This window comes from Ammospiza caudacuta, chromosome 4 (genome assembly GCF_027887145.1).
Source record: "Ammospiza caudacuta isolate bAmmCau1 chromosome 4, bAmmCau1.pri, whole genome shotgun sequence".
Taxonomy (NCBI): domain Eukaryota; kingdom Metazoa; phylum Chordata; class Aves; order Passeriformes; family Passerellidae; genus Ammospiza; species Ammospiza caudacuta.
Genome location: NC_080596.1, coordinates 27,703,331 through 27,720,327, shown reverse-complemented (window position 1 = coordinate 27,720,327; position 16,997 = coordinate 27,703,331). Strand labels below are relative to the sequence as shown.

The 16,997-nt window shown below is 37.5% G+C and overlaps 1 long non-coding RNA gene across 1 annotated transcript; it reads right to left on the bottom strand.

Moving 5' to 3' along the window:
* Positions 1 to 1,039: 1,039 nt before the first annotated feature.
* Positions 1,040 to 16,451, bottom strand: LOC131557162 (uncharacterized). The gene is made up of 3 exons (XR_009274692.1): positions 16,385 to 16,451; positions 5,406 to 5,577; positions 1,040 to 1,903 (listed from the first exon to the last, which is right to left on the bottom strand). It is a non-coding gene; the product is annotated as an uncharacterized LOC131557162 (long non-coding RNA).
* Positions 16,452 to 16,997: the final 546 nt, after the last annotated feature.

Here is a 16,997-nt window from a genome sequence, read left to right as displayed (position 1 = left end):
GTCAACAAATAATAAAAATTTGGGGGGTTTTATATTTAGCTTATTATTAATTTAATAGTTTAAAGAAACAAAAGTTCCCTGCATTTGAAATGTTACCTATTTCAATTTTTCCCCTTGAAGAATCACACATCTCCTGCAATTAAGTGAAATGTATTCACTTGTGGTACCTTGGTTGTTCTATGCCAGTGACTTAGGTCTGTATAAAACATGGAAATCTTTTCCTTACAGTCAATTTAGGGAACACAATGTGCTGTTTTTCAGAGACGTCAATAATTGCTTCAAGTAAACCAAAGAATCTGAAAATTAACAACTTACCTTTGTATCCACAAACCTGGAGGTAACTCTCTGATCATACTTTTTTTCCTGGGCTACAGTATTTTACAAAAAAAAAAAAAGATGTTTATTATCAAAAGTCACTATCAAGACACAGAACTAGTGAAGATTTACTTTGTTGAACACTTAGAGCAGAAATTAAAGAAAGAGCTGTCCAAGGTCCCCTGTGATCAAATAGGAGAGAAACTCTTAAATGCAAACCTATAAAATCATCTGTATTTATGATCTTTGTATTAGTTATAGTTAGGTGAAATTAAACTTCAGCTTCCTTTTAACCAAATGAATTCATCAGTAGCATTCCTGGAAGAAGTCTGCATAGCGTGCCTACAATGACTGCAAGGGTGCTTTCAATTTCCTTACCTCAGGAAGATCAAATGATGCAGAACCAGAAATGGAAATTATTCTTTCCCTAATGCTGGATCAAACATAAAGGCAATATTTTTTAGAAGTCATGAAATGCTACAAGCAAGTAATGAAATACCTTCCTGTAGGCTTGGGGGCAATCTTTGATGTAAGCAAACCTGAAAATGCATTAAAAAAACATCTTTGAAAAAGGCTCCTTGTTTTTCTCCCCTTTCCTGAACTCTGCCCTAAGACACCATGTTCTATTCACAGCTGTAATGTCAGCAAACACTGGGCTTTCATTCAATTTATTTTGGAAAATTGAGAACAAAAGACATTCAGACTCCTTGCATAGGCCTCAGGCAATTGTATTTCATTATTTCAGAGCAGACATTGCAGGTTAGCTGGAAAATTGCAGTAAAAATGATTGTCCCAGTCACAAAGGTGGCAGTGCCATATCTTTTCTTTCTTGCCAAACAAACCCAGGTGATTTAAAAATATTAAAAAAACCTTGAAAATTATTTATCTAACAAAGTCTAGGGACATAGGTAAGGATTTAATTTTTTATGTCTTTGAAAGCTCAGAAAATACAGCAATATCCACACAACAGCCGTGGTGAAAAAGAGAAATATGCACTTAACATTTCAAGAACTTCTGTCAAGTAAAAGTCAGACAGTATTTTTCATTTCTATTAAGAGAAATTTCTTTAAATCCTCACTGCTTGTTTTAAGATCAAATAAAAGACATTGTGACTGCCAATGAGCCAGGAGATGAATGATTTGAAATAACTTGGTATTCTTACTGCTGATTTAATGAATTTGAGCATGGTACATGGAATAACTAATTCCCAGCTTGTCTGGCCTAACAAATGAGTCATAGTTTTAGAAAACAGCAGAGTCATTTAAAGCTGTGATTCTGACTTAAACTGATTAAACCCTGAGCATTAAGCATTGGGTCTCAATGTATTGTCACATGTATTGAATCCACACAGACCTACTGAAAGCCTGGTTAAAGTCAGACTAAAGCAGGCATTGCAGCAGATAAGGAGTTCATATGCAAAACATTAAGAGCCCGAAAGTTCCTTTCTCTCAACACCATATAGGCTGTCCTTTTGAAACCTTCCAGTTGTAAAGAGCAGGTCTGACAGGAAGGGGAACGCAGCCCAGGCATCTTGCACTGTCTCTTCTGTGCACTTGAAGTCTTTGAAGGCTGGAGGCTGTGCAAAGAACTGGCAGAGATTACAGGAGAATTTTTCAAAGGCATGAAGAGTTCTGAGGGACCCAGCTCCTATTCCAAATCTATGAGTGCTGGACACCTAATTAGCAAGGGTACTTCGAAAATCTCCCCCTCCTTCTTTTTTATGCAAGTTCCTTGCTATAGAAATTGTACTGAAATAGAAGTCTAATTGGAAAACACTGTGACCAGGAAACAGAGGTGAGGAAGTGGATTAACAGCATATCTCAGTACAAATACTTTTCCTCAGGCATGTTTATTGCATTTTCTGGTTGAAATCACAATCAGCATCTTCACCAGTGTGCAAATCCTTTTATTTTTCTCCTTGAATTTCAAAATTTGGACTCTGAAGATACCTTGTGTGTTATTTTTCAGCAATATTACTTTGCTTTCTGTTATGTTCATATTCGTGTTGTTTTCATGAAATAATACAAAGGCCCATATCTGTGTTTAGAGAGCAGGACATGTTCAGCTTGTCTATGCTAGGCCTGATGAAACCATTCTTTGATGATTTGACATTACAACACAGCAGCTACAAGCACGTGGATGATCACTACATTCCCACCACTTTCCCTTCTCTCCCAGTTTTGAACTAAGGTCAAGGAATGATTGGCCAACCACAAAATTGCATCTCCATTACCTTTCAAAATGTCAACTCAAGCGCCAGCTAAAACCAGTGTGAACTGGGAGCTCGAAATAGGAGAATGGAGAACCCAAAGATGGTTTGGAGGGACCTGCTGTGTGTGTGTCTGCATTTTTGTATTACCTACAGCAATAAACCAATCCTCTCCAGAGTTTTAGATATTGCTGGCCTTGGAACAGTCATCTTTACATTTCCATTATTATTTTCCTAACCACTCTCCTGTGCTATTTCCTACATGACATTGCAGGCAATTGCTCCAAAGCAATACATATTGTGTGCCACCAAAGTGGCACAGATCCTAAGCCTGGACCACTACAATAATTAATTTGAGTCTAACTTCTCAAAGATATCCTCATTTTCAGGTCAGGTCCCCCCTTACTGAGGCTCTGATTTCTGAAGTGACCTCTATCCTTGGTGGGAGTAGGTCTTTGTATAACCACTGACAATTGCTGAAAATATTTTATTTCTATTATTTCTTGCTCTGCTGATAAATGAGGATCAGCAGGGTCACCTGACAGTAAGGAAGCTTGCCAAAACATTATATCCTTTTATTGTCATATGCTTTGAGCAAGGACTCTGTTTTCTCCCTTGGGGAGTTGAAACAGAATAGAAGTGAAAACAGATAAGGCACATGGACTACAGAATGGTTATTAAGAGTTTAGAAATGTTTATGCACAAATGGAATATTTCAGAAAAGAACCAGGAATGGTCATTCTCATGGAAATGATGACAGAATTAAGGCTGTTTTGATGAGAAGGACAAAGGCCACAAAGGCACATATGACTCCACAGAAGAAGCAGTTACAGCCACACCAGATGTTTTGGTAGCTAAGAGCAGAGATGGGCCTTTACATCTCCTTGGCAATAGGTATTTCTCTTGCCAGAAATAATTTTGATCTTTCATCCAAGAGAAACTTTCCTTCTTTCCCTTAAATATAATTCTGCTTTTTGTCATTCTGCCAGCTGATTCAAAGTCTCTGGCTCAGTGCCTCAATATGACACATTTTCAACTTGCCAAAAAGAAAACTCTTCTATAGGCCCATTTTGGCAAATAGCTATCATCATGAAGCAAGAAAACCAAGGTTCCACTTGACACACGTACCTGATTTTAATCGAAGTATTAGACTCTAATATTGATAAATTGGCCAGGAATTGCTCAAACAGTGACTACTGCTACACTGCCTGTGTAACAATTAGCTTAATGACACAAATTACTGTGATGCAGCATGCCAATTTCCCCTTTGTCTTCACAAAAAGAGAACAACTAGGCAATACCTAAACCTTTGTTAAATAACTTTAAAACTTCTGAAATGCTTTAAAATACTTTTTGTTTACATTCCATACAATTCTCTCATCACTCAAATATTGTACAACACTTAGTTAGGATGTCTTTCAAAAGGAGCCATCCTGAAATGATTGCTTTCATCCAGCTAAGAGTTGTCCTTGTTTTAGGTCATGGTTTTCTCACAGAAACATTTGAAGTTATAGAAATACCAGGACCATAGTCCAGCATGGATTTACTAATGTCCTTCACTTTGAATGTATTTTCACACCATGAGTTATAGTTCTGATGGCATATGATGCATGCAACTAATTGTACCCTGTGAAACAGGTAAGTATGTCAAAGTTGTCTGACCTTTTAGATTATTTTTTAAAAGAATAATTGAAATTTAAAGGGTACTGGCTTGCCAAAAAAGCTTTTATTTTTAACAGAAGGATTGAATATGTGAAATTTGGGGGGAAATGCTTGAAGATCCCAGCATTTCCAATACAAGCATAATACATTCTGATATGTGTAAGTCTCACACTTAGGAAGGTCTCTACTACTGATTGTGATTATCTCACCAATGCATTATCAGCACAAAGCCTTCACAGCAGGCTTTCACAGCTCCTTTGCCTTACACAGGGCAGCAGAATTTTCATCAGTGAATTCCACTAGGAATTACTTGTCATGGTGATATGCAGCTAGATTTCATTTACCATCATTTTATTACAGTCTCCTGCAGCTCAGTTCCTTTTATTATAGTTCTGTATGCTGCTACATTTTGCCTTGTAAGCTGGAGGGTAGCTGAGTGTATTCCCCACAATCCATTAATGTAGTGAAACTTCTGTTTCTCCCACTTCACATTAGTGAGGGAAAAAAAGTCTGGCATGTGCACTCCCTGCAATACAATAGATGTTAATGGGTCTAATTTAAGAACACTTCTTGCCAAGAGGAAGAAAAAGGAAAAAATCTAAACTGCTTTGTAAAAGTTCTGTTTCTTACATAAATTCTGTTCAAGAACTGTAACCATTAAAACAGCAAGTGCATGGAAAGTAGATCCAAAGAAACAGAGGGCAAGATATGGATCCATTTTTACTTACACCAAGCGTTTATGCAGCCAAGGCACTTCAACAGCTGCTGTTAGAGACAAACATCTATCAGACTAACACGGGCCAAATTCTCTGTTTCACACATAAGATGTTTAGCTTTAGACAAGGGGAAGAGGTGGTGTCTGTCACTTCTTTATGCCGAGGTTTGAGGATCTGCACCATGCTACTATACAGCCCAATTTTTCAGAACAGGTCAGATGGCAAATCTGAATCTCCTAATATTAGCGACCAATTCTGAACTGTAAAAATGCTCAGACAATCAAGATCTAAGAACTTTGAGTTGAGGCAAGCAAAAAGAATTAAAACACTTTCCTTTTCTATACTTGCAATTGGACTTTGGCGTTCCAAGGAAAACAAAACACTGTTCTCTGAAGTCCCATGCACAGAGACAACAATTTATAACTCGAATGCCTATAAACAGTTTGTCTTGTCATCCTTCCAGCTTCCCCTCTCCCTCCACTCTCAGTGAAAACAGTACTTACAGGAGCTAAGCCAGGAGTCTTTCCAATCCATTAATTGACCTTTCTGATGTGAGGCTGTGGTCTAGGTCCAACATGGCAGGTCAGTGTGGTACTTGAGGAAATAGAAGAGAAATACACTGAGAAGAATGATTCTCTGCAAATGGCAATCCTCAGAGGGAAGACAACGTTTCATCTGTGAAATAATAAGCAAATTACCACATGTAGAACACGTGGAAAGGTGTAGGAGTAATTTAAACAAATAAGGAAACAGCAGAGCAAACACACAGCCCCTAAGGTGAAGGCTTTAGCTGAGATAAACTATTTATACTGTACTCTGCACTCCTTGCAAAGAAACAAAGATAAACTCAGGCACCCTGCACTTTCAGATCTTAATACTAAACTCAAAACCACAAATTCATCAGTCACTGACTTGAACCAGTTTTGAATGAGGCCCTTTAGGAGAAAAAAAGAGTATCCACGAGGATATTCCCCGCCTTCAAGCAGTTTGAACATTTGCCTTGACAGAGAGTGTAACCCATCCAATCACCCATGCAACGCTGTACATGAATAATTATCAGTTTATGCTGATAATTAGAGTCCCTGCTCTGACCCCCAGTAATTACACTGTCAGCAAGCAGAGCTCATCTGTCACTCCCCAGCCCTGTCTGCAGCTTGGGGAATAAGAGTTTTGTCTGCCTCTCCTGGAGTTACTGGAGAAGTACAGAGCACATCTGCAGCATTATTTAAATTAAAACTTGTGGTTCCCAAACTCCATTTTTTAGGTAGTATGAAGAGAAAAGTTGAAGAGTTGAACAGGATGTATCTTTGGCACCCTGAATATTTCTCCTTCAAGTGTTTCTGTCATTCTCAATCATTAACACAGACTTACTTAAATACAGAGCTGTTTAAATACTTTTAAATGTTAGTTGCTGTCTTTTCTCTGTTAGCTTTTGGCAATGTAGGAAAGAACAGGAGAACTTTGATCCCCTCAAACACTACAGGCTTGAAACACCACATGGACCTCCTGATACACTCACTTCAGCTAAGATTGTTTCCTCTGACTGTTTACTTGCCAGAATATTGTGTTCAGCTTTACAATTTATATTTCACACTGTCATAACAGAGCATGATTTTTTATTTGTGTCTGGCCTGTAAAAGTATAAAGAGATCATATTGTTTAACATTATTTTCTCCTCACATTTCAATGAAACCTCAGCTGCCAGATTCCTGGCAATGAGTGCATTACCTATGAAGTGCAGTGTACCTTCTAACAATCTCTTATTTCAAAGCTACATTTCCAGTCATAACTCAAACCTGCTTTTTTCCCCTGTGGTGCTCTCCCTCTACAGATTATGGAAGTCGAGTTCTATTAGAGGATTAAAACATTAATAATACTTTTTTCATCAAAGTTCTCAGAACACTTTGCCCCACCTAAGTAACTTATGATTTGGAGGGAATTCTACTCAGACTGAGCTACTAATACTCTGATACTGAACTATAGAATATCAGAGCTGCTCAATGGAACTGCTAGGAAGATCAAGAGCTTCAGAGACCTGAATCCTTGAAAGTCCTTTTTCTACTGAGAATACCATCTCAAGACTGAAAAACTGTCCAGAAGGAAATGAAGACCTAAAACCATCTGCAAATAATCTGATTTTCAAGCCTCTGTGACATTTCTGCATGACTACATTTTAGCAATCTTTTTTGAAAGTCACTTTTTGGCTACAACATCTTGTAGTGGCCTCAGTCTCACACAATATTAATTATTTATATGGAATCTCAACAAAGTCATTTACCTGCCACTAGAATGCAAGATCCTGCAAAATGAGCTTCTCAAGTGCTCATCCTGACCTTTCAGGTGTAATACATAAGACAAATACAGAATATAGAACCAATTCCAGCATAAAATGAAAAAACAGATTTCTTAAAACATTTTTGTATCTATAAAATGCATGCACTTCTGTAAAGTGACACAATAACATCTACAGAAAAAAATAAACACTTGCTTACATTAATTAGATGAGAGTAACATAAAACAAACAGGTTTGGGTTTTTCCTGTCAAATTCAGGCATAGGCCTCCCATAGCTTGTAAGAAATTATTCAGGGAAATAGCAGATATTTCAAATGGTTAATCTCTTATTACAGTTGAAAGAGCAAAAATCTTTATTACATCATTTTCATGACACCAGTAGAGCTGCATTTCAAAATACAATATTAGTATACTGTCAATGATTTTAATTTTATAGAGATAATTTTTTGCATTTGCATCATCTGCATCATTTGCAATGCTAACTCTGCATGTTCACAAATTAATACAAAATTGGCTATTTGCTTCCAGCTAACTACCCAGATGATGTGATGAACGTGGATCATCACTGGATTAAAAATAAAAAATATTTATTAAAATTAAAAATATTTTGGTAATTTATACTCATCCACAAAAACAGATTAATAACTCTAGAATATATTGCATTCTATCAAGTTCAGAAATAATGGAAACATGTATAATCTTAAAAAATCATTCCCTGTAAATGATGGAATTAAGAGGATTTGAAAATTTCTCCAAACCATTAGTAGCTTATTCTGTAATTTTGAGAATATCTTGATATGCAAGTGAGTTGTGATTTTTGGAATTATATCAGAATAAGCAAGATAAAATTAAAACAGAATAAGCAAGATAAAGATTAGAAAGACATTTTTAGACTGAATATTACTTAGACTTTTTTCTATTATTACAAAATAATGAAAAGAATAATGCATGTGCTTAGGTTCATGACAACACATTCTCTGGACAGTAAACCTCAGTTAGGAATCAAAGCAAAGTTATCAAGATGAAAATTCAGATCTAAAAACTGAACACACTGGAAAGCAGAAACAGAGACTCCATTAAGTGGCAAATACTGCTTTGCAACTCCCTGATTTCATATTCTGATTTCAAGAAATGAAATGATCCCATTCCAAATTCAGACACTTGTGCTGGAATAAGTACTGATTCCTCAGAAAACCATAACGGTTCATGAGCACTGAACACTGGCAAGAGATTTTTTTTTTTGTGTGAGTAACATTGAAAATAAACTCAGGTGAGTGTGTGTACACTTAGATAAGAAAATATTTAAATCCTCTTAAAGGCAAGTGGTTGCAATACATCAGCATTGTGAATTAATTTATTGATTCCTATCTCAGAGGCAACATCTTGAGATTAATAAATTTTGAAATCAAACTTAGTTTTCCATGACCTTAATTAAGGTGAGGGTTAATTTCAAGAATTCATTAAAGAATGTATTCAGTGATCATTTTAACACAGCTTGAGAATATCTGTCTACCTGAAAGTTGCCAGGTTAGTGCACTGTATAAATTTTTAAACATTAATCTATGCCTTATTGTCTTTTGAGCTTTAGAGGAAGAGGTGAGTTCATTAATGTGTGTCAGACAACTGATTTTCCTCTTGGCAAGGGCTGATACCAGGGGAGGAGAACTGGAACACACAGAGCATTAGACACAGCAGGAAACAGGACAAAGCAGGGCTCAATCACTCCAGCAATAGTCCCAGCACACTTTTTATCGTTTTGGTACCACAGAGTACAATTTCTTGTCTGTAAAGTCCTTATTGGAGAGAATAGGAAGGAAGAACAGGCTGCTCACTTATCCAAGTGATGGATTATCTGGTACTGTCTACAATACCTGCTAAACTTTTCCTTCTATCTATCTTGAGGTGCTGTAAACATCCCTACTAAATCCTATAATCCACTGTTAGAGCCTACATAGGGCATAAAGGAAGAAGGGTGATGGTTTCCTTGATGGAAGCTCATCATCTACCTCCAAGCAAACTGTGATGTTAATAGGGAACAAATTTCTTCTTGCTCCCATGTCCTTCAAAAGCAATTAGTTTTTACTCTTTAAAGTGATAACATGCTCCTTATTTCAGTTTACATCACTTCAAGTGTTAATTATTGTTTCTAAAATTGCCCTTCTTAAAAATTACACATAACTATTTCATACTATAAACTTCTGCAGCTCTGATTTTAAAAGATGGATGCTGAGCTATGGAGCATCCTATTTATTTTTAGATGTAGCTTTATTTATTAAAATTTCAGTCTTGAGTTTAAGGATGAAATATGTGTATCTGTGTCTATATCAGTATCAATAGTATAAGAACAGCAGGTCAGCTCTTGGCTAACAGAGATATATTTTCTATAGTCCTGCCACTGCAGAAGTCTGGAAAACACAAGTGTACTGCTGCTCTGAATTGTCTCCGATTGTGTTCCCAAATCACAGAACCTTATCTGAGCACCATCAGACTGCTCTGCAGCTCCTTTAAGCCCTGTCTGTACACAAATATTTTCAACTGGCTGCTACCATACAGGGCAGACACTGGGTTCCAACGTGTGAGCTAAGTTGATAGGGCTATTTGCATGCCAATGTGCATGAGCAGGGATTGCAGGAACCTCCTCTCCGAAAGTCCGCAAATCCAGACTCATTTACAGCAGACAGGAGCTGCTTTACCTGGTTTATTTGTCAAAGACTCAATAACTATCTGCTGAAAATGAAAGTGCGCATCTCAGCATAACAGAACAACTCAGACAGCTGCTATTACAGCTGAGATGCCAGATTCAGCAAGACCCATGTTCAGAATAGGATGTTTGTTAATTAAATACCTGGGCATATGGCTAATTTATGCTTCTTAAGTAACTCCTGTAGCCCAGCTACTGTGACTGTCATGAAATATATTGTGGTGCAATTTATCTGGCTAGACTGAAATCATGAGCTCATAGCACATCAAAGACAGCTTTATACTTATGCCAGGGGTCTGCACAGCAGAGACAGACAATATAATTTCACTAACTCTTAGTTAGATAAAGGAGGAAGAAAAACAAGTGGAGCTGTCGTAAGGGTATCAATCCCACTTGACTTAGAGAACTGTCATTTAAAGTCAGATTCAGTGTTAAGCACATCAGAACTTACTGACAATCAATTTGGCTCACTGGCATCTCAACAGGCAGAACAATCTGTATGAACTCTCCTGTTGAATAGACATTGCCCAACCCCCCGTAAATTCTTTTTTTTTTTGTAGTATAAGACACCTAAGCAATTTTTATAATTGAAAGTGTTTTAATAATCTGTTCCTCAGCTAGAAGGGCCTCCAATCAAAATGTCAACTTCAATCTTATTTCAACAGCAGGCATCTTCTTAGAAAGATTCTACCTACATTTCTGCAGCAATAAATTTGTTTCTGTTAAAGAGGTAGGGAGATTATATTGATGACAAAAGTGACTAAATGAGATTTTCTTACAGTTCTTGGGTTTACCTCTGAAATCTAATTCAGCAGGCAGCTACATGCCAGTAACGACCACAAGCAACCACAATCTACAGAGCATTGGAGAAGATAAATATTTACAGTGAGTGAAGAAAGCCAAGTAAACCTTAGCTCAGCCTCACAGGGTCACAGGGTGAAATGGGACTGTCCCACCCTAATAACTGCCAGAATATTTACTCTGGGTGCTCCCCAGTGCAGCTCTGTCTGTGCCATTATTGCTACCCCAGCATTCCCTTGCAAAGGCTCCTCAAAGAGACATATCAAATTCTGCTCGCAGAATGCTGAATAGCTTCAATTTAAGTAAAGTTACTGTAGCATTTTCATCCTGTGTTTCCAGGTGATGGAAAGGCTGAAAATTCCTAGAGCACTGACACTTGTCCCAGGCTGTGGAGACAAGGCTTTGCCACTGGGGCAGCACAAAATCTGCACTAACACCTGAGCAGTGGGAAAAAGCTCCTCAGTCACAGCCCATCTAATCCTGCATGGACATGTAGCCTCACTTCCAGTCAGGGCTTCAACCACAGCAAAGCACTTGAGGAAACATTAAAAAAAAAATTGCTTTGAAAATCATAATGTCAAAGGTTAAAAGAGTCTAAAATGTAGGATTTACAAACCTGTTAATCATGTTGTGATGCTTTCAGTTATTGCAACCATAATATTGCTCCCAGAGAAAGATGGGAGCATCCCAAAGGCAGATGATTGTCTTTCAAAGGAATCCTGATGTCCTATTTGTAGCAAATAGCATCATCAAAATAGCTTTTTTTTCATGTTGCCTCAAGCCTAAATAGCCAACACCATCTCAGAGAGGTATTCACAGATGGATAAACTCTATAACCACTGGCTTTTGTAAGCTGCACATCTCTGGAAATTTGTTACGAGGCCAGTAGTGATGCAAGCACTTCAGGTTGGTGTCATCAAGAAAAAAAATTTAAATCATGGTTTAGTATTATGTACAGGTTTGGATTTTTAAAAAAGTTATTATTTTGTTAACTATTTGGTCTTTTATGGAATTATCATGCCACATTAGAATAAAAATGTATGTGGCTGTTATTATCTAGGAGTTACTATCCTACTTAATTACTTAAAAGCCACCTAGATGTGGCACCTGGGGACACAATTTAGTGGTGGGCTTGGCAGTGCAGGGTCAGCACACTTGATAATTTTAAATTGATAATCTTAAAGCTCTTTTCACAAGTAAATGATCCCATGGGCTGGAAGGGGGCTGAAATATTAACTTAATCATTACTGGAAATGCCCCCTTAAAGATTGTCACTGGTTTAATGGACCACCCTTCCCTTTCTTAGGAAGCTCTTTATTCAAGTGTTCATTGTGCTCCTGTACCACAGTAATGTCACTGTGAATATATAACCTACATAAAATGTATGTTTGCACAACATATTTCAGAGATCAATAGGGGATTTGGCATGAAATAGGAACACAGAAGCCCTGTAATTTCAAATAGAAAAGTTATTAATTACTTGAAGAAAAAAAAGAAAGTACATTGCTGGAACAAATTTATCATATGTGCATTTTAGGTAGGTTTTACACCTTTTGTTAGGTCCTTTGTCTTTATTCCAGGGAAAAGAAATTCAATACACAATTTCAGTTTTATTACCTTTGTACTATTCCTATCAAATAAATCTAGCTGTAAGAAGGTTTTTCTCTGTTTTTTAGAAGATCATTCTTGAAATTAAACTTGCTTCTCATTTCAGTGTAACATATCCTGTTTTAATAAAGAGTTTTGCTTCCTATTGAGAGCATTTTGACAAAATAATAAGGTTGCTTTTGTTTGCCATTTAATTTACCAGTGGATCGATAGAGTTAGACATAACTACTTCTGGTATTAAAACTCACAAATTCCAGGGGAGCTGGAGGTTAAATTGTAAACAAAATATTTCATTGGCATTGATCTGAAAAGCAGACTGACAGCATTGCTAAAATTCATCAGCTTACAATTATAAATCTCCCCAAACTGACAAGAGATGGATTTGATTATTTTGCTTTGAAAGGGTCATTCCTTTAAAGCTGCAAGAGTTTATCAATTTATAAAAGATTCAATGAACTACATTTTGCTTTAGTTCCTGTCACAACTCTTCCTTGTGATTACCCAGGCTAGGTCAGCTTATGAGAGGGACTGATCATTTTGCTCTCTAGTTCAGGCAACCTCAAACTTACAGGATTTATGACCCATACTAGATCATTTGTGATATAAAGATTACAGATAACCTAAATTTACTTTATCTACCGTGATACCCTGCCAGAAGTACAGCCACTCATTATGCCACAAGTGCATGAAAAAGTGCCTGAATTTCATCCTCCTTTTGGGCACTATCCACCAAAGTTACAGTGACAGCTTATTTCCTTAAATAAACAAGAATTTTCATGTACACTGTAGGTGACAGAAGTACTGCCTTCTTTACCCAATTCCCCTCCCACACCTCTTTTCTCTTGCTCCAAGAAAAACCTGAGTAGGCCGGATCTTTACACAACCTTGACTGCTCTATTTCCACCACTGATTGTGCACATTTTAATTGCCAGAGAAAATGGAACATTAGCAAATTCCAAAACAAGCACCAGGCCTTATAAACCTCTGAATGGAAACTCTGGTAAAAAGAGAATCCTTCCCTGAAAAGCACCTTTCAGACGTTCGTTACTGGGATGCCCACATTACCAAACAACACAACTGGGATTCTATTTTGACTGCTGATACCCTCGTCCCTGAATCACGCTGACCCCAATCCCAGGAGATCAGTCCCTCTGCTGTGCTGATGGCTGAGCTCCCAGCAATGGCAGAATTCTCTGCCTGGTGCCAAGAACTCAGGAAGCCCAAACTTCCCTCTGCAACCAATGTTCCTCCTGCAGCTTTGACAGCCAGAACAAAGGCAAGGAGACAGTAAGATGGTGGGATAATAGCTAAACCCCAGTTCCCTGTGCAGGTGTGTACAGCCTTCAGACAGCTGCTCATTCCATTGATGAATTCCTGCAGTGCTTTCCTGGGAGCTTACAGGGCTAGGGAACGTGTGGGGGATTTTTTGGTGGTGGCGTGTGGGTAAGCATGAATAGGAACCAAGCCTGAATACCAGTAAGTAAGAGAACAATAATGAAGTAAAATACAACACTGCTTTTCAAATTATTTTTGTCTTTTCCTGCACAAGACAAGTTCACATGCCTCCAACTCCTGTCTAACTACATCTTAAAAAAACAAGCAGACAAAATTTTTTTAAATGGTAACACTTTCAATAACAATGCTACGGTTGTAAAGGTAATTTTTTCTTAAACTTGTACCAATCTGCATTATCTACCAAAACCAGAGCTGTGCTCTTTTCCCTCAGATTTTATGCACAGTGTTAATTAGATTATTTTTTTCAGCCAGGTTACTATATTATTTAGAATAAGGTACTGCAAACTTTCCTGGGTGTCTGTTACAGCCATAAATAAAGAAGCATGGCTATAGTGCCATATGTACAGTGATAAACAGGAATATAGAAAAGAAATTATTAATATTGAAGTTATTATTAATGGAAAAATGAAAAAGCGCAATGGTAGGTGGAAAGTGTGAAAGTGAATACCTCTAAACTTTGTTTAAAGTACTAGTGGTCTCTAAAAATATTTTCATGAATTGAGATTATTGTTAGTGACGTTTTTTTCCTGATTTGGACAAGGTTTGTCAAAGAAATATTGTTAGAAAGACCAGGACAACTTATAGCCATTACTACCACGAACATCATCTTGCAAATGAAAATTTCAAATTATTTCTCTCATCCGCTCCCTGAAAAGAAAGCACTTTTGCTATGCAGACAGTTACCAACATGTGTAGTTAAAATCTTGCTAGAGCACCTCAAAGGAACCTTAGTGACTTATTCTGGTTGTTTTCTTCTTTACAAGGAGAAACAAAAAATCATAAGAGATACCTTCAAAGATGTTCGCCTTTCTCAAACTGCCCACCACTGACATTCTAGTCTTGAAACTTACATTAAAGCAAAACCCCTCCTCTAAAAACTCCACTTCTACTGTTCAAACTGTCCTTTACTTATATTGAAATATAAGATGTTATGCTACAAAATGTACATTTGGTTATAATTTTGCTTTACTTTTACGCACTAGATGGTTTACAGGAATTCAGTCCACTAAAAGTCAGCTCAGTCAAAATGATAACTTTACCAGCACTTTAATCTGTCTAAGCATTACATCTCTCCTTTTTTGAATCAAACGCCTTCCAGCCATTCTAAGCATTTTTGTGTCAGTATTTCAAAGTTTCTTGTAGCCTAAAAAGCTACAGATGAAGCTGGTGCTCTATAGCATTATGTAATCAACTCATCAATGTTTTATAATTATTTCCAGTCGTCTGCTCCCATCACTCTACATCGAACTATCTGCCTGAGGCCACCACTCAGAACATTGTTATTTTAAAGCAGATGTGGGCAAGACTTTGCTTTTTCTGGGCCAAATTTTTTTTTCAATTGTGTTTCAATTTTTTTGCTTAGTCATCCATAAACAGGACACTATTAATAGTAGTTTTGAATAACAAGTAAAAATGTACAATATTGCAATATTTGCTAATGTTTCAGCTTCACCTTTATAAACATGGCTCAGTGCAATAGGTGCAAGTCAGAAACAAGGAGACACCCAAAAAAATCCATACTTTTTTACTGCAAATTACCCCATACAGGTCTTGTTAAAAGGATCAAGCTTCAGTGGGAAAGCAGAAATCCTGAAAAACAGCAGTGAAGGAATACATATTTCAAACAGTGAAAGGGAAGGAGACTCATTCTTGGCATTGGTAAATAGCAAATAAAAAATCAGCATTGATCTGGAAGATGTTACTCACCAGCTAAGCCCTTGGTCAGAGAGGAACAGGACAGCAGTTGTTCTTTGCTGACTTTTAAACAGCTAAGATGTAATTTTTATTTCTTATGCACAGGTTTCTAGAGACCTGAACAAAAATACTGCTACTCTGCACAGTCCATTACAGAGGCAAACTTTGACTTCTGATCTCCAGCCTAAAAGTTAGTCATTTCTGCTTTTGAAAATGTGTGTGAACAGGCATCCACCTTCCCACACACACTTTACTGGGATGTATAACACCATATGCTAGAATCCAAGAGTTTTTGCACTTCTACACCTGATTCCTGGCACAGGAATTGCAGATATCACCTACATTTCATTCAACAGTTAAATTAGCCAATACAAACAAAGTTTGATAACCTATGGCTCTTGAACTTCCTAAAGGAGACTGTTAGTCTTGCTCATGTAAAGGTATCCCCAGCCACAGCAATCAGTGAGCCAGCATAAAGGACACGTGGCTGTGCAGCCACCCCTCATGGTGCCAGCAGCACCAAGGGAACGCTGCCACTATCTCATGGCTCTGTGCCACTGCGAGATTTCCCAATATCACTGAAGTTGAGATGGCCTCAGGAGTTGAAATTATTATCTTTCATTCATTAATTTTGATGCTGGCTGAGAATAACTTGATGCATTTTTGTGCAAAATTACAGTAGTAACATGCTTGAGTTCCATCAATCTGGACACCATATACATTTTCATTTATGTCTAATCACATCTCAATGACAACTATTAAAGGTATGAATGTGAGATTGGTAAGCGTGGCACTTTACAGAGTCATCTTTCTGAAGATGTTTTGCTGTCATTATGTTGCAAAAGTTCCATATCTCTAAAGTTTTGTACCTCCTTGATGTTTCCCACAGGCAGCTCCTCCAGACACTGGCTCTTCTTCCTTCTCACAGCAGCCAACTGTCTCCAGTTCCCCTCAACCAACCAACCCACTCTTTTATAACACTCTTCTTATTGGCTACAGCTGTGGCCTGTTAAAGTCAGGCCTGTTCCCAGTCTTTGATAATTGGCTCAGCTGCAACTCCTTAAGGGGTAAGATTATTTTCTATTACTACCTTTATTTTCTTATATTGTATCCTCCTACAATATTTTATATTTTCTGGTTAAATTATCTCATTTATATCAAGCCCTCTGAGCTTACTGTGACCTCACTTGCAGCCAGTCAGCAAAAGCAATAAACACAGAAGATTTGCACAGCACATTTCTCTTTTTACTTAACTGCTAACAGAGCCCTCATCCAAAGATTGTTTTGGAAACAGTTGTCTGACTCATGAAATAGAAAGGAAGTTTTATCAGGAAGTGGAGGGAGAAGGAGCACCACAACAGTTGCAGCTGAGAAGAGATGGAGTAGCTTCTGAGACACATCAATGCCTTTGGTGGTGTCTGCAGACGGACAGACAATTCATCTTAATGAAAGAATTAAACCTCCATTTTAAAATTGCTGGTG